This window comes from Trichogramma pretiosum, unplaced genomic scaffold (assembly GCF_000599845.2).
Source record: "Trichogramma pretiosum strain Unisexual culture from Peru unplaced genomic scaffold, Tpre_2.0 scaffold10, whole genome shotgun sequence".
In the NCBI taxonomy this organism is placed as follows: domain Eukaryota; kingdom Metazoa; phylum Arthropoda; class Insecta; order Hymenoptera; family Trichogrammatidae; genus Trichogramma; species Trichogramma pretiosum.
In genome coordinates, this window is record NW_019641652.1 from 559,528 (window position 1) to 572,776 (window position 13,249).

At 45.2% G+C, this 13,249-nt stretch overlaps 1 protein-coding gene across 3 annotated transcripts in view; it reads left to right on the plus strand.

Moving 5' to 3' along the window:
* The window catches only part of LOC106656441 (E3 ubiquitin-protein ligase TRIP12), a 35,860-nt gene that overhangs the window by 3,262 nt on the left and 19,349 nt on the right, over positions 1–13,249 (plus strand). The window contains exon 1 of one of the 3 annotated variants that reach the window (XM_014377416.2): positions 1,890–2,241. The exons of 1 other annotated variant lie outside the window; for it this stretch is intronic. The gene's annotated coding sequence lies outside the window, so the exon portion shown is untranslated. Of the gene's footprint in view, positions 1–1,889; positions 2,242–12,371; positions 12,812–13,249 lie in introns of those variants that run through there. One more of the 3 variants, XM_014377417.2, reaches the window with a different exon arrangement.

The window sequence follows — 13,249 nt, forward strand, 5'->3', positions numbered from 1 at the left end:
CCATATATACCCAATCGAAGTGGTGGTGGTGCAGACTTACACACCACGTATATACATCTATGCGTTACCTACCCCCTGCGTGAGCTGCGCGATATGTATGGTATCGAATCTCTCTCTCTCTATACTGGTTATATACACGTCCGCAGGGTTCAACGTACTCGTCTCTCTCTCTCTCTCTCTTCTCTATATAACTTATGAGCCCAAACATCGGAGCGCACCAAAACCCGCCCACTAAACCAAACGAGGCTCCGTATATATATAAACGGGGAAATATATAGACGACACCACCGCCACTGTTTGGACTGCCCTTGTACGAGCTCGGCACGGATAGCCTTGTGTTCTAGCCCCATAGCTTTCTCTCTCTCTCTCTCTCTGTAATACACGTTAAATCCAGAACGAAAGAGGAGCTTTATCTGCGCCACTGCTGCTGCTCTGTGTAACCCTCGATATGCTACATACGTATACGAATCATTCGTAAACTTCGAAAAAGAAAAAAAAAAGGAAAAAAAAATTCCCAAACGATCCCTGGGCAACGCCAGCAGCCAGTCAGCAGCAGCATCCACCCTCGCTGTATAACGTCGCTTCGAACCCTTGCGAAAATTCCAACGTCGCGCAACCCTCGCGCCGTTTGAAAATCGTGTCTATAGGCACACACGCACACACACACACACACTGCGCTGGTGTGTTATATTCCCTTCGTGCGGAGAGAGGCGCATGCGTCACGGGCTGCTGCTGCTGCCTAGACTGTCTCGTGCTATTATATCGCTATAGTAGACACACCGTCCGCAAATTTGCACTCGTCCAAAACTTCAAAAATCGCGCGGTGCGCGCGCGCACATTCGCATACATACACATACACAAAGCTGCACACACGCGGAGAGCTCGTGTCCATATACGTGTATATTCGCATCGAGGTAGCACAGCAGCAGCAGCAGCAACATACATACACACACACACATCGGTCTTTGGCAACGTCGCAGAAACGACTCCTCCACTACTCCGAGGCAAGGCAGCGAGCGAGCTCGACAGCTCCTTTTCGGAATAATACACAACGTTATTACGAGTCTCGACACAGCAGCTGAGTGCAGCACTGCGCGAGGCTTGAAGCAGCAGCTCGTATAATAACGACGAAATTTCGCTCTCGTTTTCGCCCTGCAAAAGCGAGAGAGAGACGTAGGAAGGACAAAGAGACGAGTATAATAATAATAACGTCGTCGAATAATGGAAAAATAATAAAGAACATTTAAATACTGTGTCGATATCGTTGATATCGTTGTTGTTGTTGTGTGCGACGCGTGCAGTGAAAAACTACATATATATACAATAAAATCGTGCGCGCTGCGAAACGATAAATAAATAGCAAAAAAACCAAGGCACGAATCACAGGCCAAGCCCGACGATGACTTATTATCTCAGCGAAAAATGGAGTTGAAGTAAGGAAGACGCGCTGATTACCGAACGTCGCATCTATATAAATACAAATAAAAACATTTATTCTGTGTGTGCACGTTTGTGTCGTGTTGCGTTCTCTGTGTGCTGTACTGTGCTCGACACACAGATCGAGCGGACTCTTTAAGAGAGAGACTCGAGGCAAAAGACAAACCTCATCTTCTCCGCCTGGGTGTGTGTTTGTGTGTGTGTCTTTGAGTTTGAGTTTGTGCGAAGCTTTTTTAACTACGTATAAATATATATAATACATTTTTTGTGCCTCGTTCTTGACGATCTTTTCTTCTTCTTCTTTTTTTTCTTTCGTTCGTCGTCGCTTTCGTCGTCGTGTTTTAACTGCTCTCCTCGCGCTGGTGTTGCGCTTAAATATATATACACACGTACACTCGTGTCGTTTTTATTTTCTCTCCTTCCTCGCGCACACCACTCTAAATGTGTGTATATAAGTGTTGTAAATATACATACTCGGTTCGTGCAATAGGATATATATTTATAAACACTACAAGTGCATCAGCATCGAGCTAGAGTGTGAACTTTTAACGCGCTCGAGATTCGCTCTCTCGTATTATTATTAATTCTCGTTTGTGTCTGTGTGTATCTGTGTGCAGTTTTGTGACTCCTGCGTCTCGGTCCTGAGTTTCTCTGAGCGTGTATATGTGCACGGGGTTTTCGAGCACTGTACATAGAGATCTCTCTTTCTCTGTCTTTCTCATTCGGCGAGGCTCGGCCTAAAGATCTGCCCGAAAGAAAAAAAAAAGAAACAGCTAAGATGGAGCATAACGTCATGTATTCACGGTAAATATCGCTTTGAACTATATAACACCATCGTCTTCGCCATATTACAAATACTCATTTCGTCTCCGAGCTCGATGATAATATCGCGATACGCCAAGTCGTACCTATTAAGTATTATAATGTAAATTCGCAATCTCTCTCTCTCTCTCTCTCTCTCTTCGCAGCACAAAGTACGCGTGACAGAAGCAACAATGATTGCACACACATACACACAACACACACACAATACACACACATTCGTCATTTCTGGCCTCTCTTTGTTTCTACCGATATACAAGCCGCGCGTTTATAAATGCGCTACGCAGTAATAATAATACTACAGTGACCTAACATCATCCATGCACACATCGCGTATAGGTTATACATGTTATAAACGGCCTGTAACTGCAACCGAGCTTATAAGTACATCATCTCCGTCTCGTCGTCGTTCACTTACGAATATAAATACGAAAAACGACGGCGTTATTAATAATAAAATTTTTGTAATTTTTGTGAGGTTTGACTCTTCCACGTTTTTGTCGTGTGTTTGTACACGCTCGCGCGTTATATTTATATTATTGTATACGTGTAATGCAATGGCTTTCGGGGAGGTTTATTTTCGGACGCACCCGAGTGCAAATGAGTTTATTCCTGCCCGTAGAATGTATTTCGCCCAGCAGCAGCAGCGGAGCTTCGAGATGTATACCACTGAACTTAGAGACAGTATTTTTATTATCATCGCGTTGCTTGGCTTAAATATATACTCGTTTTCGTTCGCACCTTTCTTATTTTTTGCTCGCGATATCCGCGTCTTTCTGCGTTAAGTGTTTAGAGAGATGCACCTATATATATTTTCGTACATCTCTTAAACCCAAAGTAGAAGAAGAAAAAGAAAATAATATGGGATTTGTCCAAGTGTGCGAGCAGCCCCCGCGCATAAAGCAAGAGCAAATGGAAAGAAAGGACTTTGCGGCTTGTATTCGGTATACACATACATTTGGGTGAATAAGTGTGCGTATATACGAAGTCTAGACTCGATATACACACTCGCAGCTATACAAAGAGGATTTTTCGGTCAACGTTTCCTTGGAAAAAGATGAGTCGATTTTTCCACGTAGATATGTATACATATGAAGTGACACGGTGGTTTTTCTCCCCTCGATACATTTCGGAGCAAAAGTTATACCCTATCCGAGTTCGATGAAACTTTTCTCTCCTCGAGTATGGTAGGTATATCAGAGCACTCTTTGACGAAACAAAATGAAGCAAAACTATACTATACGGGCCTAATCGAGCCGTGTGTCAGGCAAATTGCAAAAGCCACACTCGAACCGTATACCTTTCCCTATACGTACACGGTTTATCCACTTTGCAACGTTACGCGATTTGCAACGCTAACTAACAAATACACTTACACAGGCGTGCACTTGTGCGTGTGGTTAAATACAATCTCTCTCTCTATCCATGTGTGTGTGCAGTGCACGCCGTTTAAAACTTGTCCCTCTTTTTATTCTGCTCTCGCTTTTGGGCATTTAAAAAAAAAAAAAAAAAAACAAAGTAAGCAGACGCTTTTAAAAACCCCTCGCTCCTGCCCCCGTCTCGTCGTCGCTCATATATATATGTACCCCTTCTCTCTCTCTCTCTCTCTCCCTCGTTCTCTCTGTGTGTGCTGCGCGACTCTCCTCTTTCTCTCTCGTGCGCGGCGCGTGTCTGTCTGTCTCTGTCACGCTCTCGCTCTGGTGTGCTGCTGCTGCTGCCGCACACACTTGCACGCAAGCTCCCCGATATACACACACACACAGATGTTTACCCGATGATTTCCCCTTCCGACGTATTTATTCATACGTATACGTGTACACGCGAGTGTGGACTGCATTTCTGCGTGTGTGTGTGTGTAAGTCCAGAACTGCAGCGCAGCCAGTGGTAGGGAAGGTTCGCACGTGTAACCGTGAAAAACGGGGGCGGAGTTGGAGAGCTGGTGTTGGCCTTCGTCTCGCTCTCGCTCTCCTCTCTCTCTCTCTCTCTTCTCTGCCATGTCTGTCTGTCTCTCAGCCCGTCCGTAAATGTGTGTTTGTGCATCCGTACATACGTACATTTGTTCGATTATACATACACGCTGCATATGAAAAAATTTTAATGCAAAAGCATGCGTGCGTGTGCGTTAAGTGTAAACCCACACGCGCGCGTCGACGCATATACCTATATACACACGAAACTCGCTGAGAGCAACAGTAACAGGCAGCAGGGCATGAGAGATATATGTATAGTTGACTCGACTCGTTTTTTGCTCGTCCGCAGGCAGGCAGGCAGCGGTGTTGTTGCCCTTCGTTCGCAGGCATGGCTCCTGTGATGTGCGTATATAACATATATATAGGATAATGCTCGGAACAGCAACAGCAAGAACGAACGAGGCGAGCGAGTGCGTGGCGCAGGAGAGGAGAGCCCTCCGCACGAGCCTCGGATGCGATGAACCTTCCTCGCTCGCTCGGGGAAATAATATAACGTGTCTCTTTTAGAAAGCGCCCTGTATACACTGCTGCCTGATGCTAACGCCCTCGAAGACTACATTTCTCTCTCTCTCTCTTTTTCATGACGTTCGTCCTCATGCGTGTAGGCTGTATGCGCGTATAAACTTCGGAAAAAAGAGCTACTTTTGAGAGGCTTTTTTCTGTGCAACACAAATTCGATACGTCAACGGCAGCAGCGGTAGTTCGATATGTATATGCTCTCCCGTGTAAAGAGAGAAACCACACGTAATACGCGATGTTTTTTTTTTTTTTTTTTTTTTTAAAGTGTTTAGGCCTCATGCGAGACATTTACACTGACTTTATTGAGAAAAATTACATAAATTTACATGAATGGATTATATTAAAATTACCTGAAAAAACTGCACTGAGATTACATGAAAAAATTACATTGAGGTTACATGAATAATTATATTAAAATTACAAGGAAAAGTTACATTATTATTACATTATGAGTCTTGAGTTATTACGCCTTACGATCTCTATCTCTCTCACATACATGGCCTATACTCGCACGTCGCACATATTCAGATATTCGACGATAATCAAACAGGCTTCGATGTTGGGGCCTGCTATTACACTCTCAATATTGTACGGCGGAAACAGTCCTGCCTTTTTGAGGTTCTCTATCATGTCCCCTCTCTGAGCATTGTATCTGTCGCAGCTCCAGACGACGTGATTTAGGGTTTGCTCCTCAAAGCCGCACCCACACCCCGGACTGTCCACTATGCCTTTGCGGGACAGTGATTCTCTGAGGCTGTGGTGGTTGGAGCGCATTCTGTTGATCGTAACAATGAATGATCTGGGAAGCCCAAGTCTATGGAACCAAGGACGCCTTTTCGAAGCGTGCATCAACTGGAAATACAGAGTTCCCTTGTCTCGGCCCTTAATAATATTTTCGCGTTCAGATGCCTGAAAGGCGTCGGCTCTGTATTCGCAAAACATGTCCATGTAATGTACGAGAGGGGGCGGAAGCAAGTTTATCTCAGTGGCGGTTTTTGCAAGGATGTCAACCTCCTCGTTACCGCTGATGCCGATATGCGAGGGGATCCAGACAAATTTTATGTTGGTGGAAGGGATTTTTGAGATGATCTCTAAACATTTCTTTCTAATTTCAAAAATCAGGTGATTAGTCTTGATCGAATAGACGAATGAATTCAGACTTGTAAGCGCACTAAGCGAATCACTGAAGATGATGATGGTCGTATCTGAGAGTGAGTTTGCAAACGCCAAGGCCTCTGCAATGGCCACGCATTCGGCGGTGTATATAGATGCACTGTTGGAAAGGTTGAGAGAATTTTGAGCCCCCAGGGTGGGGCAAAGCCAGGCTGCCCCCACGAATGGGGCCCCCTCCACCTTGCTGCCATCCGTAAAGATTGCCGTGGCGTTATGAGATTGTATGTATTTGTTTACGTCAGCGTTGGGGTCGCGTGAATCACACAGGCCCCCCCCAAACTCTAGATCAATCGTTAACGGTAGTAAAGCGGCTCTCTGGCTATAGGCGTATAGGCCAAAGTGTTTGTTTGAGTGAATAGGAGGGGCGGAGTCCNACCACACAGCTCGACAGTGTAATGAGGCGAACTGAGAGGTATTTCCGTATAAGCTATATTTTTTCTAACAAAAACCACAATACCTCCTCCAGATGAGTATGTTCTGTCCTTTCTATACGTATTGAACCCGGGCAATCGAACCGTATGTTCCTTCGTCAGCCACGACTCCACGCAAACGATTATGTCAAAGTCAGCAGCTATTTTTTTAATTTCCAAGATTCTCTGGTTGACGCTTTTGGCGTTCCAGTGAAAAATTTTAAGGTTTGATTTATAAGTTTTATTTGAGTTCGCCATTGTGATTGTATTTTTATAACGTTGATGTGTTTATAATGCGGCAGCAGATGTAGTTTTTCGAATTGAAACGCAGACTTAGACAAATCGCTTGCGTAGACTACGTTACTGTGGAACCACTAATAACTTTGTGAGACTTATCGTGAAGGATGTCAGCTGTGAAGGAGCTTTCCTCCGTCGAGCTGTACTCTTCATCGACGCTATCTTCTGCGTTGGTATCTTCTTCGCCGTTGATCTTCCATCTCAGCCTCCGTATCCTATCTTTCAAGTTTCTGCTTTGCATTGAGTTTCTTATTTTCATAAGAGCATTGTCCAAGACACTGGCTTTGCAATTTGTTGCTTCAATTGCTGACGTTATGTCCCTTTGACCATGTGAGTCGTGCAAAAATTTCGCCAGTGTGGGCGCTCGAATGTCTATATCCGTTGCGCCCTGGGCCGCGAAAGCTTGTGTGATTTGGGTCGTTATATCTTCCAAGCTCGGTTTCGACTCATCTCTTCTACTTTTTTTTAGTCTCGGTTTTTTAGCTGGTTTGATATTGTGCGGAGATTCTCCTTGCACATTGCCGTTTATAGCAAATTGCGAGGTCGTTGGTGACGCAGTCCTTTTTTTATTAAAAGGTTGAGAAAAGATCTCAAAGGGCTTCGTTGGAGTTTTTCCGACGACGACGCTCGAGACAATTGGTTGTGACTGAGTTGACTCGATCTCCGCTGGCGTTGCTTTTTCCTGCGCCAGAGAGTTGTTTTCGTTTTCAGTTGATTCAGTCCTGCCCGTCCTGCAGTGTCTTGCTTGATGTCCTTCTTCATTGCAATTAAAGCACTTTGTGTTGCTGCTGGTTGAAAAATATACGTGTTTTGTCTGCTCGCCTTTCCTTAGAGTTACTGCCGGTAAAAGTTTAACTTCGTCTTCCGCTTTAATATAAACTTGCCTTCTGTGGCAAGATATATGGGCTAGATCAGGATCGTCGGTGCTTATTTTGAGCCGATTCATGCGCGAAACAGGTTTTATCCCCATTTTCGCTAGCGAATCCATGAGGACTTGATCTGAAATAACCGGTGATACGTTGGAGATAACTACCCGTTTGTTTGGCGATTTGAGAGGACGTATGCCTACGGTGTTACCGTTGACTACAATTTCCTTTACTGAGTTGATTAAAAGTTCGGCTGATTCTATGCTGTCCATATAAACGCATACTCTCTTGTTGGAGATTCTCGATGCGTATTTCATTTTTTTTGGGTCGATGTGATTTTTCAGGGACTTCAAGTATTCGGTATATTTGATGCCATCTAGGGCGTCCATGACGATAGCCATTTCATCAGTATAACATATTTCAGTAGCTTGGGCGTACGATCTTCTGTTGTCACTTGTGTTGTTGTTGATCAACGATGATACATTTGCTTCCGTATTTCTTGACATATTTACTTGCGTTGTGTTACTTTCACCAATCTTCCAGATTGAATTTTGCTGGTTCATGCTGAATTCGACTATTGACTTTGTCGAGCAGAGTCAATGGCCTGTTTTTTCGGCTTAAAAAGCAAGATTTTGTTAGCTGGTGCGGGAAGGCCCGTAGCCCAGCGGTTTGCACTTAATTAAGATAGTTTGATTGAAATAAATTGGTTAATTTCTCACTTGAATCACATATAATAACATGTAAATACTAGTTGAGCTACCAATAAACACGTCTGTCTCCTTAGACGGATCAGACGAGACTCCCTAATACGCGATGTATACGTGTCTCGTGCACTGCACCTCTCGACATCCGCAGGAAAAGAGCTGCAGCCGCGAGACGACGTGGTTCACGCTGCCAATCGTGTATCAAAAATATCGTAAGGAAATATAAACGAAAGAAACGAGACGAATAGCCATTTAAATCGTGTCGTATACATAAATGTGTGTTAACTGCCTCTCGCGCGACTCGATATCGTGTATTATAATAGGTTTTGTTATTGTGTTTATTTCGTATCGTAAGGACACTCGAGAACATCGAAAAGCAGATACCTACCTTATCTCTCGACGATACATTCGCGAATTTCACTTTTATTTTCGCTCGTGTGTATATTATGTTGGATATACGAAAGAAACTAACTCGGTGCGGCACTGACATATTTTCCATCTCTACGTTTGTTCGTCGTTGCGATGACTTTTGCGCCTCTTTTTATTTTACCTATCCTACTTGTCATTGGACACATAGAAAAATATAGTTCATTATCATCGTTCGTTCGTTACGTGAAGGTACGACACAGCAATGAGACATAGTTTTAGTAGCTGCGAGGATGTCATTTTTGTTCGGCGTCGATTATTCAACGTTTTATAAATGTTACATTATCGTTACTCGATTGCAGTCGAAATCGGCGCTTGTGCTACATACACCCATAAGCCACACACTCGCCGTAGTAGTAGTAGTGTATATACCCAAGCGGTTTTGATTTCTCTTTCTTTCTCGTGTATGTATAATACACAGCTTGCTCCGAGCCTCGCTGCTCCCTCCCTGCCCGCAGCTCAGCAGGTCGCGCAGCTCTTTCCATCCACGCGCGTATTTACGGTTCCTGTGCTCCGCTGTTTGCGAGGGAGAGAGAGAGAGAGAGCCCCGTATAGTGTGGCTTTATATATACTTATACTTTATTATATACGTATACCGTTCTCGTTGTAGTTCTCGACTATTTCGTTTCGATCCAATTTTCCTGTTAAACGATCTCGGGGTATCGAGCTCCAGATATCTCTCGTTCGACGTCGAGAGTTCGATAAACAAAGTGTATATTTTATTAAGCATTTTATTATATCCTAGTATTAGTAGCTAACATGCAATGGATACGGATAGGTACACGCTTTCCTTTACTCCGCTGCCTACTATAGATACACCCCGCTCTCGAGCTCGCTACTCTACTCTTGGCGCACTCGAACCAACGGCAGCAGCAGCGGTGGAGGTGGTGGCGGCAGCAGCAACAGCTTTGAAAACCCGAATCCTTGACCCGGACTCTCTTTCTCGCGTATATTTCGAGGCAGCGAGTCGCGCGAGTGTGTGCGGCTGTGTGAAAACACCTATATATATATGTATGTATGTACTCGCGAATATCGCGTTAAAAAGCATACGTGCTCTTTTTCTCTCGCCTTGTAAACAAAAGCATGCAAAAATTAGGTAAAACAGAAGGGGGGGGGGGGGGGGGGAGCCGTTTCGTCATTCTATTCTCTATGGTCTCGGTTTTCTTCTCAAACGTTACATTAAGATCCAGCAGCAGCAGCAGCACAGCGAGCAAGAGAGAGAGAGAGAGAGAGACACCGAGCATACAGCGCCCTTTCGAATCGATCCCGCCGCGCGCACGCCCCGCGACACCCGCGACTGCCGTGTCCAACTGCAGCCTGCAGCAGCAGCAGCAGCAGCATCAGGCTGCATCGCGCGCACTGCACAAATGCGTGTCTGCGTGCGCTCCTGATGCATCGTAATAACTGATAAAAAAAATAAAAGAGAGTAATACGACAAATGCGCTCCACTTATATACAGCGGTGCGTGTTATAAAAATTTATATACGCAATAATTGCATCTGTATAAGCGCACCGAATTTTTCCCGTAATCCTCGCAACGGCTTTTTTCCTTCTCTCTCTCTCTCTCTCTCTCACTCTCTCTTTGTCTGTATTAGTATATATATATATATATAAGTGTAAGGCTGCGCGGGTGCAACAGCAGCAGAAACAGCTAGTAATAGTAGTGCGAAAGAGAAAGAGAGGTATATACATGTAGTTGTGCAAGTCAGTGTGCATGTATACATGCGTTTCGTGCAGCATAGTAGTTGCCCCGGGTGGGAGCGAACGCAAAAGTAACATCGACGGAGCTGCATTATATGGCCCCCCTTCTCTCTCTCTCTCTCTCGCTCGACTCTACTCTTTTTACGCGAAACCCAGTGTTTCTTTATGCAACGCGTGCATACATGTGTGTGTGTGTACAGCAGCACGTAAAATCGCGTTACATGCCCATTATATTCATACATGTGCTACACGCGCGTATATGATAAGTACATACGCGTGCTAAGTAAAAAAAAAAAAAAAAGAGCATTTCGCGTCTCGTCGCGTGTATCACAATGTGGTGGTGATAGACATCGCTGCGCGCAGCCCAAAATGCATTTATATATATGATTTTCCGAGTGTGCGTTCGGAGCTCTCGGTGCATAATGTAAAACACACACACACACACGTATAAGCACGAACATACCCTCCCTTTCGCGCAGCGCGAGCTCACGTGTGCTGCTGCACATTCGAATTTTCGTACATTTATATGTATACGTATGCGCGCAAGAGAGAACTCCTGGACGACGACGACGACGAAGTAGCAGCAGCCAGGCAATGGTTAACCTAGCGATTTTCCTTCCCTCACGGAGAGAGATCCCCACCACCACCGCCACTACCCCCGCGGGTCGACGACGCCAGCAGCACACGAACACTTGTATATACACACGGTGGAGGCGCGTTACTGTGTGCACGCAGACACCCGCGCGCGGCCCACCTTTACTGCGCGCTATGTATAAATGCGTGTACCTATATGTACACACACAGATAAATGTGGGTATATATAGAGACGCAGTGCTGCGCGCACATTGCCCAGCACACCGTCCAGCTGTGTGCGCTAGACAGAGATATCCGCACGCGCGCAGCGCGATGTATATATATAACAACACGCTGCACTCACACTCTTGCATGCATACATATAGGTACATGTGCGAGCGAGCGAGTCGTCGTGTGCAAAAGGGAAGGGGTACATAATATACCCAGAGCCGAAGCACGACCAACGGCACATGCACACATGCACATACACTTACAAACGAATTGCAAACTGAGCGCACCTCGCTTTGCTGCGTCTGTATATTGATGTGCATTGTGTGTGTGTGTGTGTGTGTGTGGCGCTGCGCTATGGTCGCTTTGCAAAATAGAGCCAGAGAGCAGTAGCGAGCAGCAGCTGCGCGAACGCTGTGTGCGTTATATAGTACCTATATATAAAATAAGCGAGTGTGTCTGCTATCTCGCTTCTTGTGCTGCGTGTGCCTATGTATGCACCTTAATATATACACACACTCATATATATAGGAATAAGAGCTTAGGTTTGTGTCCATCCAGCTTTATAACATCTATCTACTACCATACGTATTTACAAAGTGTGTGCACACCTTCGCCCCGTATATACATCAATATACGAATCCTCCTCCTTTTTTTTCTCTCTCTCTCTCTCCATTCCATCCCTTTTCGTCTCTTTTTATCCTCGTTCCGTACAAGTATATCTCCGTCTCTCTTTTGCGAGTGTACAAAAAAAAAAAAGAAAAGATTGTGCGTGCGTTCGTCCTCGGTGCGTCTATATACCTACTGCTTGTGTGCGCGCAGAGGATCGCTCGGCGATGGCGTCTGGACCATCGTTCAAAGACATCGCGTAGAGAGACGCTCCTGGGATTATTATTATTGCCAGTGCGTTAGTTTCTCGCTGCATCGTACACGGCGTTATAAACATTTATAACTTTATATATTTCATTTCGCATACAAACACTGTACTCTCTGTGTATCGTGTGTGCACTTATTACAGCACTGCTGGCTGGCTGCAGCACAGAGAAACCGAGTGTGAGTGTGTGTGTGTGTGGTGCTGCTGCTGGCGAGAAAGAGAGAAAGAACATTTTAACGCTGTGTGCCGTGCTGCTCGCGGGAGCTCTCGACGCAAAAATGTCGACTGGCAGTGCACGCGAAGTGGCAGCAGCAGCAACATTCACGGGCCGCATACTGACTGTGCAGAGAAGCAGCGAGTGTTGTCGGTGGTAGTGTTGTAGCATAGCTTTGTGAAACAGCTTTTTGCCTGTGCATAATCGCTATCTCTCTGCTGCTTTTTCAGAACTCCTTCGATCGGAGAAGTAGACGTTTTACCGAATTTCTCGAGTTTTTTTCGGACCTGCGCAACAAACGCGTTTATGTGCATGTGTGTGTGTATACAAAACAAAAGACTTCTCGAACGAAAACAATAACACGTAATATATAGAAACGCAAAGGTTCGTGTCCTGTTCTGTACGATACATATATATGTATAGATGCAACGCAGCTCGTGCAGAAAACAGCAGAGACACTGTGTGTAAGAGTGCAGAGTTATAAAAAGTGAGTGAGGCAACCCGTCGTCGTTTTTCGTCGCGTTGTTTGAGAGAATGTGGATTTAAACTGCGGAGATGCGGGCCGCAGCGAGCATAGACTCCTTCAACGTCATTCAGGTAAAAAAAAACAAACAAACAAATCATCGACGGTCTGTAAGTGTTTTATCGACGTGCGATGAATGCAGAAAAATCATTGAATCTTTTCTCGTCTTTATCGTGGATATTCGTGTGCTGCTATATCGACGTCGTTTCGTGATTCGCGAGGATTGTATCACGCGTAGGGACGCTCGTGTGTGCGTGTGTGTGTGTGTGTGTATGGTGTGTGTGGCTGTGCACACACATCACGCAGCAGCAGCAGCAGCTCTTTTGCGCAGACACACACACACACACGGAGTGCAAAAACACAGCGCGGACACGAGCACAAAAGAGACAGAAGCAGCAGCAGCGAGAAGTTGGTGTGCGCTATCGATGGCAAAGCTGGACTTGCCCTCGGTTCGCTGCGCGTCGCTACGCTCCAACCTGTGTGTGTGTGTTTCTGTATGTACGTATGTGTAT